Source organism: Nipponia nippon, unplaced genomic scaffold (assembly GCF_047370975.1).
Source record: "Nipponia nippon isolate SJK-2023a ecotype South Korea unplaced genomic scaffold, ASM4737097v1 scaffold_3, whole genome shotgun sequence".
Lineage (NCBI taxonomy): Eukaryota > Metazoa > Chordata > Aves > Pelecaniformes > Threskiornithidae > Nipponia > Nipponia nippon.
The window spans coordinates 57,282,529-57,300,462 of record NW_028262347.1 but is presented as its reverse complement, the minus strand read 5'-3'; the positions used below and the strand labels follow the sequence as shown (position 1 = coordinate 57,300,462).

The 17,934-nt window shown below is 47.5% G+C and overlaps 1 protein-coding gene across 1 annotated transcript in view; it reads left to right on the top strand.

Annotated features, from left to right (window-relative positions):
- Nucleotides 1-5,275: 5,275 nt before the first annotated feature.
- Nucleotides 5,276-17,934, top strand: part of CACNA1I (calcium voltage-gated channel subunit alpha1 I) — a 157,363-nt gene continuing 144,704 nt past the window's right edge. The window contains exon 1 of the mRNA XM_087765188.1: nucleotides 5,276-5,322. The gene's annotated coding sequence lies outside the window, so the exon portion shown is untranslated. The remainder of the gene's footprint in view (nucleotides 5,323-17,934) is intronic.

The following is a 17,934-nucleotide window of genomic DNA, read 5'->3' as shown; positions in this document are numbered from 1 at the left end:
GTCCTGCTGGGTGCTGGGTGGGTCGCTTCCAGTAATGGGATGGTGCTCTGAGGACCTCTCTCCAGTATTTCCCTCTCCTGTCTGGCTGCAAAAGGCTCTTTCACTGGCAAGATGCAATAGTCTTCCCTATCCTGTCTGCACCCTAGAGGTTTTCAGGAAAGGCCTGCATGAGCATTGCAAAGGTCCCATCAGCCCTCCCTCACCCACAGTCCCTGACAGCCCCTCTCTGCCCAAACCCCAGCCAAGGAGGGGTGGCGAGGAGCCAGGAGACTGCTTCAGCTGGGGTGTGATGCCTGCAGGACACCTTGGACTGGCTCGCTCATGGCACTTTGGTCCACTGTGGCGTGCCTGGCAGGACGTGGCATTAACAGCCCTGGGATGCCAGTTGCAGCCCTGGAGGGAAACGTCTCAGAAGAGACCTCTCTGAGCAGCACATGCCAGGAGGTGACATCGGCCTTTGGGGACAGACACCCCCAATCCGAAGCACTTCCCCTGAATTGTGACATCTCCTTTTCTTTCTCCCAAGCAATCTCCCTTGCTCATTAAGTCCACCGCTTCCCTTGCTGTTTCAGAGCATCCTTCTCCTTCTTCCCCAGCGGAGTCTAGCAGGACCAGGTGCCTTCTCCGAAGCGGTGAAAGGCTGAGCCAGAGGCTGGCAGCTTCTCCCTTGCCTGCCAAGTCAATGAGCTCCCTGCCAGCACACGTGTCCGGGGCAGGTGTGCGTGCCAGATGCAGGACCAGCGGGGACTCGGCTTGGGATGGCGGTGGTTTTAAATGGACCTCAGGGATGGACAGAGGGAGGGGGATTGCAGACTTGAGACCTGGCTCCAGGGAAGGCTTTTGTGCAGGCTGTGCAGGGAGAGAAGCAGGAGGAGCTGCCAGCCCACAAATACATTCTCTTCTCCTGGGAGGGAAGTGCAGCAGCTGTAGCATCACTCCTCCAGCTGTATGCGACTTTTTCAGGGGAATGTTTTTGTGCCTTTGGGGGGCATTTGGCCAGAAAACAAAAGTCAGGGTGGGGAGGATTTGATTTTCACTGATTGGTCTGGCCTGCCACTGCCAGCTGGGAATAGGCTTGCCTGAGCATAGGGAAGAATGTGCATCTGGCCACCCCATAACCCTCTAATTGTCCTCTTGTATTGCCCTTGTCGGAGTAAGCAGCACTTGCACAAAGGGGAGGTTAGAGGCATCCCAAAGGCAAGTTCTGAAGCCTTAAAATCCTGTCTGGTTTTACTATTACTGTCTTTTATCTGGGTAGGAACCGTCTCCGTTGATGCATGTTTTCCTGTGTATGCAGATGTGTGCGTGTGCCAAACTCATTCCTCTTGGTCATTTTGATTTAAATAGGGCCTATCCTGGGTTGCAATATTGTGGCAGGCTCACTCCAACCAAGTCACACAGCACTGCTACAGCATGGGAAGGCCAGTAATTGCAATCCCAGGGCAAATATCAGCATTGCATGAGTTGCAGCCTGGCCAAAATAGTGGAAATACCCAATTCCAGCCTCCACACCTGAGCTGGTAGTGGTGAGGATCCTGGATCTGTCTCTGGCAGGAAAACCACTTCCTTTCCCTTTCAAGTTGAGACAGGAGGACTGACTCTGCGTAAAGAGTGCCCCACTGCTTGGGTTTCCCCCTTCCCTCTTTTGACACAGCATATTAATCCTGCTTAATGTAGGAAATATGCTGTGATCACAGCCTTGGGGCTGGTGTGGGTGGCAGAGCAGGATTTAATCTCAGGAAGGAAAGGGGTATTACTCACATCTCCAGTAGGGCAGCTGTCATTCAAGGACTGTATTTAGCTTCAGGAGTCCCAAAGGGATTCACCTGGCTCTGTGTCCGTATGACCTCTAATGAGTCACTCTGGGCTGCACAAATTGGAGCGATAAACTGCCCATGATGCAGCCACCACCTGATTTGTGCACGTGTGTTTGACATGGGCAGAGCTGCATCCCAAAGTCCCAGCTGCATCTGGCAATGGTGAGATGGAGAAGAGGCCCTGAATATTTGCTTGCAGGGAAAGGAGGGAAATGCTGATGAAGTTGTTTCTCCCATTCCTTTGCTCAGTTGTATTGTTAATTATGAAGCTTGCTATGTTGCAGTTTGGAATTGTCATGCCCTTGTCAGCGTGGATGCTCTGAGCACCGTAATAAGTCATTCCTCCTGGCTGTCCCTGCTAACCTTTCTCCTCCATGTTGTTAATGGGAAAGAAGCTGGGCTCAGTCACTGCATGTTAATAGCCTGCAAGGGAGCCAGCTCAGAGCAGCCAATGGGGAGCTGGTGGGAACAGGGAACGGAAAAGGTGGTAGAAGGAGTTGCATGGGTGCTCAGAGTTAAAAACCTGGTGAAAGTGAAAACAGAGGTGCTGGATAGTGGGAAGGATGTCCTGCCACTTTCATCACAGGGGTTAAAACATTATGAACAGCACCCCAAAGCCAGGCAGGAGACACAACGCCTGTTTCTTTCCAATAGCTGCAGGCCTTTGGGGTAATGAATTTGAAGAGTCTCCATGCTATCCCCTAAGGGACACTATGTCTGCTTTCTAAACCTCTGCGCTTTGCTGCTCTTTGTTCTGACAAATGCCAAGCCTCGAAGAACAAGCAAAGCTTTGGATCAAAGTGCATGTTGGAAGCAGGGGGCTGAGAGAACAGGGTGGATAGGCAGAGCTTGCAGGGTTTTAAGTGGGAATAACGGGGGACTGCAGCCCAAAGTGGAAACGTCGGCCAGACCTGGCAGATGAGTGTGGAGGACAGCGCTGGAGATCATGAACCCAGCAGTGTGGGTATCAAAGGGGTCTCCGGCTGAAACATCAAGGGTGTAGCATGCCAAGGCAGAGCAGCGTCAGCAGAGATGTGCGTGGGCTGCGTGCTCCTAAAGTGAGGGGGACTGAGCCGAGTGCCTGGGAGGATACCCTACAGCCAGGATGTGAGGAGACGAGGTCTGTGCTGTGGATCTTGGTGACAGACACGTCCTTTCTTGCTGCTGATCAGCCTTTTTTGTATTGTGGTGTATCTGAGGGCTCTTGTGTTGCTTTTAAACCTGTACTGGTAGCACAGGCACTCCAAACGCTTGAGCATACCAATAGGGTGAAAGGAAGAAATCGCCCATCAGGCCACCATCGGGAAAGCTCTCTTTCGTAAGAGCGTCACTGTAACACCTCTCCAAAGCCAGGACTTGGAGTTTATTTCATTCCCCTCACTTTGACAAGCCACTTCCACTGTGCTATTTAATGGACAACATTTGGCTTTGTGTTTTCCCAGAACAGGGCCACCATTAAGTGCACCCAGGCAGCAAAGTGATATTCTTTAGCAAAAGCATGGTGCTCTGCAGTACTCGAGTGCCACCAAGTGTAAGACCTGTTCTGCTCTTCCTATGTCCACCTGCACTTTCTGACCATTCTGCTTAGTTGAATAACTTTTGCAACCTGTCTCCATGGTGCTTCCACTGCCCTGGCAAAGGAGAGATCCACAAGCTCCAGTAAAGGGTGCTTAATATTTAATCCCACTTCTAGTTTGCATTACAGCTCCCTGTTTGAATGACTGTTCTGCCCATGAGCGGCATGGCACGAGGCCAGCCCAGTGTGTCCCTGGGTGGGAGAGGGCATGCCTGGGGCAGCAGAGCTGAACCTGGGGTCGGCATGACTGTGTGAGGGACTGTGAGGGCAGGGTGGCTGTGTTGTGTCAGGATGGGTCCACTCCGCTACAAAGCGCAGTGCTCCGTTAAGGTGCTCAGGCTGGCTCCGGAAGAGTTGGCACCATCACCTGAGATGGTGCAGCACCATGGCAGGGTGTCTCAGGGGCTACCGGGATGATTTAGTTAGTGATGGAGAGGACTAGCCAGAAGAGTCTTGGTGAAGAAAGAGGCTGGCAGAAAAGAGAAATATTGGCAGAAGCTATTCTGCTCCAACTGCTGGCGTAGAGAAACAGCCATGCTGCAGCGTTGGGGCTAAACTGGAGAGTTTTGCTTAAAATTGCTTCAGCACAAAGTGCAACCACGGTTTATCATTGTCAGAACTGTCAGTCGTGCGGCTCTCCCCTGCTCTGAACTCACTGGGAAAGCATGGGTGTTTTGTGCTCTTGCTACTGATTCCTCACATGGGTCTCATTTCTCTTTCTCCCCTCCTTTCCAGGGGTTCTCACTTGCGTCTGGCATGGCAGAGTACGTCCCCCAGCCTCCCTCCACCTGGCCCGCAGGCCCGCAGCCCCCTCACACCTCTGCCATCTGCCCGCTGGAGCCCGTGGATCTGGGGGTCTCGGAGCAGCAAACACTGCCGGAGCAGCCGCCATCCTCCCCGGAGCTGGGTGAGGACGAGGAAGTCACCTCCCCGCCGGACCCTGATGTCCCCTACCCTGACTTGGCCCCGGTTGTCTTCTTCTGCTTGAAGCAGACCACCAGCCCACGGAACTGGTGCATCAAAATGGTGTGCAACCCATATCCTTTCCAAGCTGCCCTTTCTCCCTCCCTGCCTCTTGCTCCTGCCTGCCCCATTCCTTCCCTCTCCCTGCCCTCCTGGGGCACCTGGCAGGTAAGGAATGAAGTTTCCTACATATTTAACAAACTGCTTTGTTCCTTGCTTGCATTTAAATGGAACCTCAGCTGTTTTAGTGTGTGATCAAAAGGTGATTATGAAAGAGGGGGCTTCAGAGAGAGCTGCTGACAGCCCCAGTCACCAGGCGCTGGGTGAGGGGAGTGGGGAAGGCATGAGGAGAGGTATTTTAGAAAGGCCTGTTCTTCCCCTTCCCGGCTCCCTTTTCACCTCTGCCCTGGGACAGAGTGGGAGTTGCTAGCCCAGGGGCTTGTCGGCAGGTTGCCATGAATGGAATAGCAGAGGTGTCTCCTCCCTCTGAGCGTCTTGCCCTTGGTGAGGGAACCACCACTCCTGGACCTTGACTGCAAGGATACCTAGGTGACCTCTTGCCTTTCCAGCAGGCACATGCCACTGTCCTGCCAATGTCTTGTTGTGGTGCCTAAGCAGGAACGAATGGGAAAATCTGTTCAGAGTTTGATGCTGAACCTCACATGCCCTGGGGGAGACCTCTGGGACATGAGCACGTTCTTTCTTTGCACGGGAGGTCAGCAATCACACACAGGTGTCACCATTCACACTCAGTGCCTTGATTGCAAGGAGTCCCCTGCAACCCCCCAGTGCAAATGATGACCACCTGCACAGCTCATTAGCACTGAGGCTGCTAGGAATCAACAGCCTCTGTGGCTCTTGAGACTGATCCAATATAAAAAACAGGTGGAGGGCAGTTGCTTCTCTTTGGACTGTGAGACTCTTCAGATGGGAAGGAAGTGGAGGAGATGATAAACCATCAGAGAGGTTGGTCTGAAGTTTTATTTTGAACCTTTTTCTGGCTGGAAATCTCAACTGATGGTACTTTCTCCCTGGAAGTTTCTTAGTTCCTGGTTTGGTGGGTATTATCTATAAGGATGCTTGTTATGGTTTTGATGCATTGGCTTCTAGATTAAATCTGAGTGTCCAGGCACACAGCAGAGATTCACAAAATGTTTCTAAGAGCCTTTTCAGCTTCAAGAGCGAAACTCCAGGTGAAGTCTTGAGGTGCTGTTAGCAATAACAGATGACCTTAGATGGCTGATGAATCTAGAGATTTGTTTCAATTTTGAATGTAGGAAAAGGTTTGGGTTTCAGCTTTGAACTCTTGCCTTAAAGCTCAGAAGCTCTTAAAAAGGCATTGCAGCTTCAAGCATAGCGACTGAGAACTTGTTGAAGGTTTATGTTTTCTGCTTTCCTTTCTATGGGCTGCTCCTTAAAATTTTAAATCTTCGTATTGAATTATGTATTGCTTTTCAATCACTGTGTGTCTGCACTACTTATTATGTCCTGGGAATCTTGTCCCAGCATGCGGTGGTCTCGGAGTAAAGCGTGAAAGATTCATGTCTTAATGCAAAGGCTGGATTCAGAAAATGAGAGAAGAGTAATAGCCTGGGTTTGGGATAAAGATTTGCTCTTGGGTGGGGGAAGAAGAGAGGTGCCTCTTCCTATTTCTGGCTACAAAGTCAGTCAAAACAGTCTTTCCAGTTTGGTACATAGTAAGGAGCTTGTTTTAGGGTGTTGGAGTTGTGTTATTCAAGGAGTTTGGCACTGTATGCCCATCTCGGTGTTTAAAGGTTACTTTTGTTTTAACCATCAGACATGTGTGGTATTTGACTCCAAAAAGGACTTTTTCATAGTAGAAGCTATAGAAGGAAGGAAAAAGCCTTATGCAATCTCCTGTTGCTGACATTACACCTGGCTACATGGGACATGGGGTTAAGGGCAATGTTGGGGCTGCTGGAAAACTTTTGAAAGGGTTGTTTAAGACCTGTGATTTCAGCTCAGCTGTGTGAAGTTAGGAGATTTTCTGAAAAGCAGAGGCTATGTGGAGAGGATTTGTCTCCTCCTTTGATTCTGCCCCACCCCTGTGGTCCTCATTTTGAATGGGTCATGCAGTAAGTAGTTCCCACAATTTATTTTGAATGAGGGATAGCTTCTGCACCCTGAAGGTTTTTTTGCAGGTTCTTGGTATCATTTTTTTTTTTCTTTTTGATAGCACCATGGAGATGGTACAGTTTCATGGCCTGGCAGCAGATTACTCACTGTGGTCTCATCCCTGGCGGGGAATGAGCCCCTTTGTAAAGGATGCTTCTATGAAAGTCAAAGTGTCTTCTAAGACTTCTGAGTCCCTGCCATAGGGCAACACCTGGCCTTTCCTGAAGACTTAGCAAAAAAGATGGGGCATTAATTAAAGCCTGTTAATCTTCTCATTGACTTTCTACTAGGCCAGAGCTTCATGATCACTGTTACGGAAGTACTGTCAATGAGACTTAAAATGGAAGCTCTGATTGTTAAGGACTATGTAGCAATTTTTGTAAGCACAAGGTCATTAACCACCAAATTTCAATTTAGGTAATTGCATTCTACCTACTTAAATCCCCTTCCCATGAAGATTATTTTTCCTTCCATGAGCGGTCCTGTAATTTTGTCATGTGCTATTAAATAACTGCCATACTCCTTTGCTGCAGTGCAGTAAGAGACGAAAGAACTACTTACATCCCTGCTTTAAAATCGCTTCTGGATGTGTATTAGTGTATAAATGTGTAATGCTGTTATTGCAAAAATTGTAGACCCTAACTCCCTTTTAAGATAGGGACTATGTTCCATGTGAAACTTGTGGTGTTTGTCCCCAAAGGGAGTATTTACTGTGCTTTTTGCCATTGTGCTGTGTGGTGAAAAGGAGCCCGATGCTTTGAAGTTAGGTGATTACATGTTTCTGGGGTGGCTTTACATACAGTGAGAATGAATGCTTGAGTTGCCTAGTTTATTGGTGAGCAGATTTTTTTTTTTAATACTGATTAACCTTGTTAGATACAGGTAACTGCTGTGTAATCAGCTGGGTACGCAATGCAATGCACACCTGGAGCCTGGCTTGGCTCCTGGTAATTGTGCCTGTCGGAAAGGAGTCCAGTGTGATACAGCATGTGAGCAACCTGCCAAACAGTTTGTTTAGGTTGATTTCTGTTTTGATGAACAGGCAGAAGGGTGGCTGCTCTGAGTTGCAGACTATGGGGCTGTTGCAGTCAATATTTGAGATATGGTTATGAGAGATGCTGTAAGATTTTTTTTTTTCCTTTTATGAAACCTGAACTCCATGTCAAATAGGATTTAAAGTAGAGCTTGCAGGTGAAATAGGGTGAAAAGTGTGAAAACACGTTTCCAAAACAACTGTGTAGCATTCATCTTACGAATTTATAAAGTGTTTGGGACTAAATAAGGGGCATGCCACATGGTGCCTCACAAATGGATCCTGATGCACTGATGAGAAGATTATGAGAGAGATGCCTGGATGTCTGCATTGCTGTTTGACTACTTGGGGTTCCTTAAAGATGTTACACTTCATCCATCCCTAGGGTCAAATGCAATAGATTTGGTTTGTCCTTTGAGCCTTTCTTTAAAAGAAACTCTTTCCAGGAGGCACAGACCTCCCTTTGCTGTCATATCTATAATATTGACATGACCACGAGAGCAAGAGTGAAGTGTGCCATTAAAAAAAAATCAATGTTAAAACTGTAGCAGTAATAAGGTAGGCTCTGCAGTTCACTACTGTGTCATTTTCTTGCTTTTTGTTGTATTCCAGCCCCCTTCCCTCATTTGTGAAGTGTGTTGGCCATTTAGGCTTCAGTTTGCTCTCAGGCAGTAAAGTGTTGCGTTTCCAGTTGATTTCAGTGGTGTAGGAGCAGCGAGTCAGGTCCCAGTTGTGCAAAAGCTTATATACACACTTATATACACTAATTTTTAGTACCAGGAGCTGTGTTTTATAGGGTACAGAGCAGCGTGGCTTCTCGATGCTAGTATGACTGCTTGTGTGTACTGAGGACCTGCCTTGTAGCTCATTAGCTTTAAAGATCCTCCAAGCAGGAGCTTTGCCATTGTACCTGTCCCTGAAAGTCCTACCACACTTCTAGGGGTACCTTTCCTATAACTTGTACTGGCAGCTGTATAGGCTTGGGTTATGTGCTTGGTGCACAAGAAAACAGGACTGGCCTTGGACATATTGATGGGGAACTAGGAAAACCTACAGATTTATTCCCCACCTCCTCCCTGCCTGGTGCCACAGATATCGTTTATGTACAAGCCAACTGGGTGTAGGATGATTGTCAATGACAATAGTGGTGTTTCATGCTGGCACTGCCCTATGGGAGCAGAGTGGCAAACTAAATGCTGGAGGAGCAAAGACAGTGAGGTGTGTGTGGATTGGTAGTTCGTACTTCTCTTGGTGTTGCTGAGCAGGTGATGCCATGGTGCATGGGGACCCTGTGCTGCCAAACCCACTGCTTTTCAGGTAACGGACATGGCCGAGGCGCTGACAAATCTTTTGCTCATTAATAAGCTTTGGGTGAATAGGTGTGTTATGTGTTATGCCCTGGTCAAATACCAGTTTGGGCAATTTGGTTTTGTGTGAGTGAAATTTTATGTGCAGATTCTGTAGCATGTTGTACTTGTTTCTGCCTTAAGCTGTTTCCTTGTGTACTGGTAAATCCTGGATGCAGTCTTCATAACAACTGGATGTAGTTAATTGATAAATGCAAACTGCAAATTTATTGTAAGTCTTGTAATAGTTGATGTCTGTCTTAAGGCCTGAGCTCCTGTAATCCTCTGATGAGGTTTACTTTTCTTTTTACATGTGTACATTTATTTGTGTGTGTATATAAATAAAAAAAGGTTCCTGCCTCTCTGGTATGTAGACAAATGCTTGGAAATGGACCAGAAGGTGTAATAATATATAAAAAACTGAGTGGCTTATGAATTTTAAGCAGCATTCATCATTCTTGAGGTCCTAGGGATCATGGCTTTCCACTCTTGGGGTCAGCAGTATCAGCTTTTATGTGCATACCTGGAAAACACTAAAATGCATGTGTTAATCCTGCTTCTCCATTTTAAAGACAGATCTCTCCTGTCTCTCTTTGCAAATCTAGCTCAGAAGACAGGTGAAGAGCCTGGCACTTATTTAATGATTTGTGATAGCTTTTTATCATTCTAGGTAATCAGGAAGATGTTGCTGCTGTGCCCTTTAGGAATGGATTGATTTCTGTTGATCACACAGCTCTGTAGACCTCCTTCCAGCCAACAGATATATCTGTATACCCAAGATCCAACAAGTGCAAGATGATTTTTTTTTTCCGTAAGAGGTTATCTAACCTCTCTGCACTCCACACCATGCTAAATGAACTTTACAGTTGCTCCTGTTGCATGGGAAACTGAGCTGATCCAGAGGTCTTCTGTGGACATGTGGGGTTGGTGGCATTGGTGTTCCCCTGGGCATGTGCCAAATGCTTTTCAAGTTTTAAAAGGGGGCAAGCCTGCTTTTAGGTCCTGCTGGGTTTTCTGCCACTCTGCCAAGCTCCCTACTGGTGGAATGAAGTTTGCTATTAGCAAATAAGGGTGACTTTTAATAAACCAATTGTCCATAAACTTGATTAATATTTGAAGGCAATGCATGCACTGGGCCAACAGGGCCATCTCCCCAGGACCAATCTATTCTCAACTACTCTCCTCCCCTTCTGTGTTAAGAATATGAGCTTTAAAACCAGTTGTTTCCTATGCTTGTAAACTGACCCTTAATTTCCCTGTTAATTCTTCTCTTGGGAAAACGGCTGGGCTTTGCCCCATCTAACTCTACCTCTCTGAAAACCAGGCATCCAGGATCTTTCTATAGATATTTGACAGATGGCCATCTGTAGTGGGAAATTTGTCATGCTTAACTTAACCCCTCCCTTTGGAGGGCAAAGTCGCTCTCTAGAGGTGCCTATTTTTTCTTCTTTGCTAAAGAGTGAGTTTCTGGATAGTGGGCTGCAGGGATTGCAGGCTAGCATCCTGGGGTGTCTTTGGGATTGCTATGCTGTTTGGTTTCCCAGATGCTATGGAGGGAGGCAAAGGGGAATGCAGGGAGCAGGTTTGGTTTTGGAAATGGTGCAGTCTGAACTTTTTAGTGCTTCCATAATGAAATATCAGGCAATTGTAGTTTTGTGGTGGGAGGGAAAGGCACACCATCCACCTGGCCTCTGGATTGGGAAAAAGTAGTCCTGTAAATTCCAGCTTCTTTCCTGGGATAGAAACCCTGTTCCTGGTTGTGGTTGGTAGGCAGAGGCAGGTGGCAGTGGGGGCATGATAGTGCTCAGGACCTGCACAAGCAGTTGGGAAGGAAGCTGCCTCTGCAAAACTAGTGACAAGGGAGTGTCATTAGTGTGGGTCGTTTGATGTGCAAGTTTACGATGGGAAGTTTAGAGGGATCATTTGCACAGTCAGATGTGGTGTAAATGGAATTTAAACTCATGCGTTGTCATTAGTAGCACACAAGGGATGGATGTGTTTGAAGGGGATTTGCATGCTTGCGATCTGTAAGAAATTGGCTGGGTTGTGTGTATGCAAGATGTACGCAATTCCAGGCAAGTGGGCAGATGTAAAGGGATGAGGTCTAAATTTGGCTGGCTTGCAAGCTGGCCCTGTGTATCTAAGCACAAATGCTGAGACAGGATATCTCACTGCCTCCCATCCCTTTAGCTTATTCTCTGGAGGTTTTTTATAGTGAGAAGTCAAAGACCATGGTTTGGAAATGAAGCAGGACAACAGCACAAACAAAACCAGAGCTCTGACTGTCTGAAGCTTTAATGTTCATAGGGTCTAACAATCAGAAATAAGGCTGAAAAAATTCTTAGGGTCTTCATGCAAAGCTCTGAGGATTTTTCCCCTGTTACTGAAGGATAGATTCCTACTGTTGGAGGAAGGGCTAACTGCAAAATAGTGAGAGGACACTGGTTTAGGAGAGGGGTATTTTTTTTTCTGTGTATATGTTGTGCTGCTCTGTTTCTCCAATATGTGCCAAAAGCAATAAAAGACCTGCTAATGTTCCGTGCCCTGGTGCTTCAGGAAAGTGGGGCTAGGACTCTTACTGCAACAGCTTTTTATGAGGTATCTCAGTATGTTCCCTGGATTTCTGATAAATGAGTGTGGAAGGTGTGGGGAGAGAGTAGAGGATGAAAGTCACATCCTTGTCTGCTGTAAATCAGTGTTGTTCTGCTATACCTAGTGAAAACAGACCTATTTGCACCAGCCGTTGCTCTTCAGGCTATGTTGGGAAGATTGGTCTTGTCTTGTCATATAGTAGTACAGTGTTATGCAGCACAGACAGTGTGGTTTGTGCCAGCCTGGGGGGGTACCTGGTAGTGTCAAGCCAGAGGAGAGGGACTATGTGCTCTGCCCAGTGTGGGGATGGTAGCAGTGCCTGCCTTGGGAGACCTCCCCATCCTTCTGCAAAGTGTGTTGCTGAACCGAAACAAATGCTGAAAAACCCTGCTGGAGCATATTGTGTTTATTCACTGGAATATATTTTGCCTTGGAGATGAGAACCATTTACTCTCTGAAAAATGGTCAGTTTGCCTTTTTCAGCCTTCTTGAGCACTGGAGCAGGGTGCATGAGGGAGCCAGAGGGGGCTCTTGGAGAAACAGAAAGGGCAATAAAAACACTCATTTTGAGTTTAAGACCTATAAAATACTCTGACCAGACCTCTAATTGCATGTTCTGTCATAACAATGTGAATTAAATAATGCAATTAACCACTAACAAATTGACCAGCTGCCTATTTGAGGACTTGACACTCTTCCCACCCCAGACCATGGGAAAGGGCCTGCAGTCAGCTGAATTTGCTGTGTGTTGTGAGCATAATACTTGACAGGAGCTGCTTCAGGTGAGGAGTTAACAGAGTTGCAGCTCTTCTGCAGCAAATGGCCTGCAGCTGGTCCCAGGATGGTTAAGAGGAAAGACTGTGAAAAATTTGGCCCATTTCAGACCTATGGAGAGAACAGGAGCAAAGAGTCTGCCAAGCTGTCAGCCTCTTAAGCTGGGAAGATCTTTATAGTCCTAAAGAGAAACTGTCTATTGGAAGATGAAAGGTGTAGGAAGGCTGCAGCCTGGTGTAAGATGGACCAGGCTCAAGTTTTCACCCACTTATGTCCTATGCTCACTTTGCCCACTGGTTCTGGTTGATCCAGCACACCTTGGCCAGCCCCTTCCCCAAGTCCCTCACACATCTCCATGCCACCACCTCTCCTGTGCTTCACTGACTGTCATGAGGCAGGGGGAAAGGAGGTCCTGTTTGAAGTGTGCTTCTCTGAAATGGGGTTTGCAGCCTCTTGCTGGTGGAGAGCTGAGCAGTGGTGGGAAGTGCCACCAGGCTGTTAAAAGGTTTGGATCTGGTTAGTGGATTGGGCTTGTCCTCATCTCTGTCGCTGCTGTTCCTTGGGCCATGGATTTGCACTGTGCTGCCTCACGTCAGCCATGCTCCTCCATCAGGGAGGGGATGCTGCTGGCTCCACTGCCCTACCTCCCTTCCCTCCCTGGAGGGGTGCTCTGGGCTCCGCTGCTGAAATGAGCAGAGATCACTTCAGGAAAAGCTTCAGAGGAGAGGACAGGCTAGCCAAGGGGGATGTTTTTTATTTGGGCTGGAGAGTACAGCAGAGTTGTAACCAGCAGCTAGCGAAGGAGGCTGAGATGAGCAAGGAAGGCAGATAAGAGTGCAGCTTGACTTGTAAAAGAAGAGATGAAGTGTGATTATGAAGATGTAAGACAGAAGCTGATGGAAAGTGATAACTGGAGGTTATCTAGGTTGGGAAGAGCTACTCCAGCATCATGCTGCAAATCCCTGCTGAGCTTGGCAGGCATCTCAACAAATCCTTGTAATCAATGGTATCAAAGGTGGCCGATAGATCTGAGAGAATCAGCATGAGTGCTTGATCTTTATTGATGAGTAAGGAGGTGGTGTGATGGTGGTGTAACCTTCCTGCTGGAAGGCCTGCATAGGTGTTTGGATGGGTTGGGTGGTCTGGGGGCTGGAGTTTGAGTGCAGTGCTGTGGTTGTAACAGCTTTCACCTGCCAAGCCCTGACTGCAGGGTCAGCTGGTGGTGATGGAGAGCTTAGCCTGACCTTCCTACCTGAAGGATGCCTGTCCCTGCCTGTTGTATCCGTGCAGATCAGGGGAGGGGAGCAGCTCCCTCGGGTGGGATGGGGGATGCACAGAGCTGTGATGTGGGTGACCATCTGTCCCCCGAGACAATGGTGCCATTTATGCTTATGTACTGCAACTCATCCCAGAGGAAAGAGAAATCTGTCCTCGCTAATGATACAAAACCATACTCTTTGCTTATCCTTTCTTCCTTTAGTTTTTTCTCCCCCGGTCTCCCCTCATCATCGCCTACTGTGCTCAAGTCTATAAAAGCTGCTGTCGCTCCCCCTCCTTGAGTGTGACTTGGAGCTGCTGAGTCCCTGCAGCTTCTCCAGCAGCCTCTCCTGTGACTAGCCACCCTGTCTCTCCCCTCTCCTTTCTCCATCTGTGGCAGTCTGTCATTTTTTCCCTCTCATTTTTTTTTCCTTCCCTTGCTGTCATTCCTGGGTTTTGCTGCTAGCAGCCTGTCTCCGTTGATTGCTGCCGCCCTTGAATTGGCTCTTTCTGTAATGTGCCCTTCTTAGCCAGTATCATGGACAACAGACTTCCTGGGGGGAATGGTCAGGAGCTAAAGGGAAGGGAAGGTCTGAAGGTAGGATTTAAGCAGGGGGCATAACTCATTGGCTTAGTTATAAGCAAAGAAAAGGCCAGGGCTCTACAGAGCTGTGTAGCGTTTACCTGTGAAAAGAGTGGGTTTCCCCTGTCTGTGGGTACCCACAGTGGAAGGACCTTATAGGGCTATGGGAGGACAGGAAGGGGGCAGAGTGGAGGGGACAGAGTGAGGAATCAAGGTGAGGAGTGAGGGCAATGGGAAATCAGGTGATCTTGGTGAGAGGCAAGGCTGGCTGGCTGGAAGCGTGGTGATATCTGAAGCGGTGACCCAAGCTTGGTGGCTGTGGTGGGGTGAGATTGTTGCCTCTTCACCCTCCTCATCCTCACAGGGTGCTTCCATTCCTATCTAAAGCATTATTCCCTGGCTAGGTCAGCACCTATTCCCCCTGTACCCTCCAACGTGTGAGTGGCATCTCTGACATCCCCCTCCTGAGCTGTCAGTGTGCAGGAGCACTACGCTGATTGCAGTAGGACTGCGATGGATGGCAGGGTACAAAGGGTGCAGCCACCCTGGGAGCAGGGACAAGGCCCTTCTCTGTGGGGCAGGGTACTAGCAGGTGGGCATCCCCTGGACCAGCTCAGGTGGGATTTGCTGCTGGAGCAGCTGGCCCTGGTCCCCTCTGGGTGGTAGCCAGCTCCCTGCTAATCCCTGCTCACCAAGGCTGGCTCTTGTAGGCAGATGCAGACAGATGCGAGCTCAGCATGCTGGCTGGGAGCTGTGTGGCCATGGTCTTCTGGCCCTGTGCCCCAGCTTTTGAAAGCTGGGCAAGGTGCTCAAGGGTTTGTTTAGAAAAGTTGAACCAACCCTGCTGTCTCAGCCTTGTTCCTGACCCCCAAACCTTTGAGAGCTGTTTCACCTTGACTTTAATAACTCTGTTTTGTTTCTCGCTGCCTCCTCAGAGTATCATAGATGCTGAAATACCACAAGGGCTCTCAGGTTGCTTGTAGCTTGAAGTAACTAGATGTCCTGAGAGGCAGAGTGAACCAAATATACCTCTTGTGGGATTTCAGTTCTTAGAGTCACAGATGAAAAGGACTAACATCAGTACAAATTCATCCAGGAGAAAGCTGCTGAATTCAGTGCTTGTAATGCTAGCTATGAGATTTGCCTCAACAGGCAAGAAGGGAAGGAATGGAAAGAAAACACATGGTAAAATATTAACCTCCCTATCGAAACAGGCAGTTTGTAGCAAACAGCAGCTGTTCTGTTTCATGGCATGGAAGAGGCAGGAGCTCAATATTTGAGAGTGGAGAAATATTTTCTTCCATGCAAAGGTTGACAGTGTCTCAAGTCAGAGATCCAAAATCTCTGCTTGCCTTCCAAGCCCTGCTTATTATTTGGGAGAACACTAAAACACCGTGAAAGGTGTACTTGGCAAATCTGCCTTGCCCCATCATTCAAACATCCCAAAAGGATGCTTCCAACATTTACCTGTATCCTGCATCTTGCTTCTCAGCCAAGAACTTGGTACTCTGGTGCGGCAATAAGTCCCCCTATGAATACAATGCCCATATTTTCTACAAAATGTACTACAGGTTATTTACCAGCTGGCTAGTGGGCATTGTTAACAAGCATTGTTATCAATAATTAAGCTAAAACATATTTGAGAAAAGTATGCTTTGTGATGTATTACAATTTTTGTCATTGTTTTTGCTCATATATTTACTAACTTGTGATGTAATTGTTGCTTTGAGTAAGTCTCCTGGTGTCGTGGGTGAATCTGGCAGGCTCTGCTTTGTCCATATGTGAGATTCAGGCCAGGCCTTGAAAGTGTTTGTGTCATAAGTGAATTATATTAAAAAAGACACGCTCGTAGAAGTGCAACAGTAATAATATATTGTCTTTGTGGTACCGCCTGATGTTCAGTGCTGCTGGCCAACTGTGATATTTCTTAATGAAGGATGTTATTTTTTCCTCAAGGCAATTCTTTTGCTTGCTTTTTTTCTTTCCCTGTGCCTCATTTCTGATTAATTTCCTTGATGGAGTAGGATCCTTCCCTACCTTGGAGTTTGCTCCTGTCTTCTCCATACTTGTTGACCCACTGTTTAGCAGCCTCTGTGCTGGCAACTGCTCTTGTCTTCCTATCTGGAACCCTCTTTGGAAATGGGATTTTAGTGACTGGAGGGGGCCCTAGATGGTAGCCCACTTGTTTTATATAGGAAAAGCTGTTGGATGCAGCAGTCTTCTCGTTGTTTCCTTGTAGCTTTTTGTTTGTCTGATGCTACAGCCTACTAGTTTCTATTTCTTATAGGTTGACCCTGTTGTCTTTCCCTACATGGGTGACCTCCTGATAATACATGGTTTCTTCCTTGCTGGGTGCTGAGTAATGTTTTTCCTTCATCTTCTTCCCAGTGGGATCCCTGAAGTCACACGGTTCATATGAGCCATGCAGACAAACAGAAGCAAAGAAATGGAAGACTTAATTTTCCTTGTTACATGAGGCGGTAACATGGTTTTCTAAAGCTGCCCAACTTTTCCCATTGTAATGCTCTTTTTATCCCTTAATGAAATTTTAATTTGAGGTCTGGGAGACAGGGACCAGGCAAAAAGCCTGGGAAGGATACTGGAATGGGGGACCAAGAAGCCCAGGAGGAAAATAAGTCCAGAGGGTCAGGTAGCCAGCAGGGAGCTCAGGGAAAGCTTATCCACCAGATATCTGCCCACCAGAGGGGAGGGACTGGGGAGTGATGGCATGAGTGAACAACCTGGAGAGGGGACTGGGTGGGCTGGGCAAGGCTAATGGAGGGACAGGTAACCGGGGTGAGGGAGGTGAGGGTCTGGATGGGAAGAAGCTGGCTGAGAAGGCAAAGGCTGGGGCAGTGAGCCTGAGTGGAAGCCAGCTGGCAGGGCTGGAGGGCTCAGGCTGCAGTGAGAAGGGGTGGGATGGGAGCCTCACATGTAAGGTTGGTGGGGCGAAGTGATCTCCCTGCCCCAGAGCCTGCTTGCTACAATTCCGCTTGTTTCTATTTCCCTGCTGTCAGGAAATTTCTGTAAGACCCATTGGCTAAATAGGTGGTGCATCACTGTCTTCACTGAAGGCTATCTCATCCTGTGGATGCGGGATTCCTGTGGAAAAAAAAGGTATAAGTATGCAGTGAAAGATGGTGTTGTAAAGGCATTGTGGAGAGGAAGAACCTGAGGTTCCACATTCATCCTTAATTGTGTCTTAATTTCTTGGATTGAGGCATATCAAAACAGTATCTCCTGAGCATATTCAAAGCACTTTTTTTTTTTGCCCATGGCAGCTGCTAATTTATCTCTGTTTGGATGGGTTGTTACAGGATGAGCAAAAGAGGTCTCAGAGGCTACCCTGCTGCCCAGTGCGAAACCAGTGTTTCAGAGCATCCAGTGACAAATGCTAGTCAAAAAACCCTCTTGAATGCTTCTGCACAGACAAAACAACTTTTTTTCTTTGCAACTGTTGAAATTCAACTTAGTTTTCCACCAAAAAAAAAAAATGTAGTTATACCTGCTATGGAAGTTTCAGCTCAAGCTGCCATTCAGATGAAGCTCTAAGCAAATGAGACTGGGTGTGGGAAGGGAGAAGAGTTTGGGGTAGGATTAATTAAAATTAGTGTTATCAGTGTAGCTGCATATAGCCTTCTACCATATAGTTCAGCTCTCACTGAAGCCTCAAGTTTCCTCTACAATACAATAATTAACTATTAAAGTAGGTACTTCAAAAAAACCTTCCTCCATAACCCGGGATTTTTTTTTTCAAAGCACAGAATTGATTGCATTCCTCCACACTATCTTTGAGGTGCTGTTATTTCTTTAAAATGCATTTCCAGCATATTGTGATATGTCACACATCCTTTAAA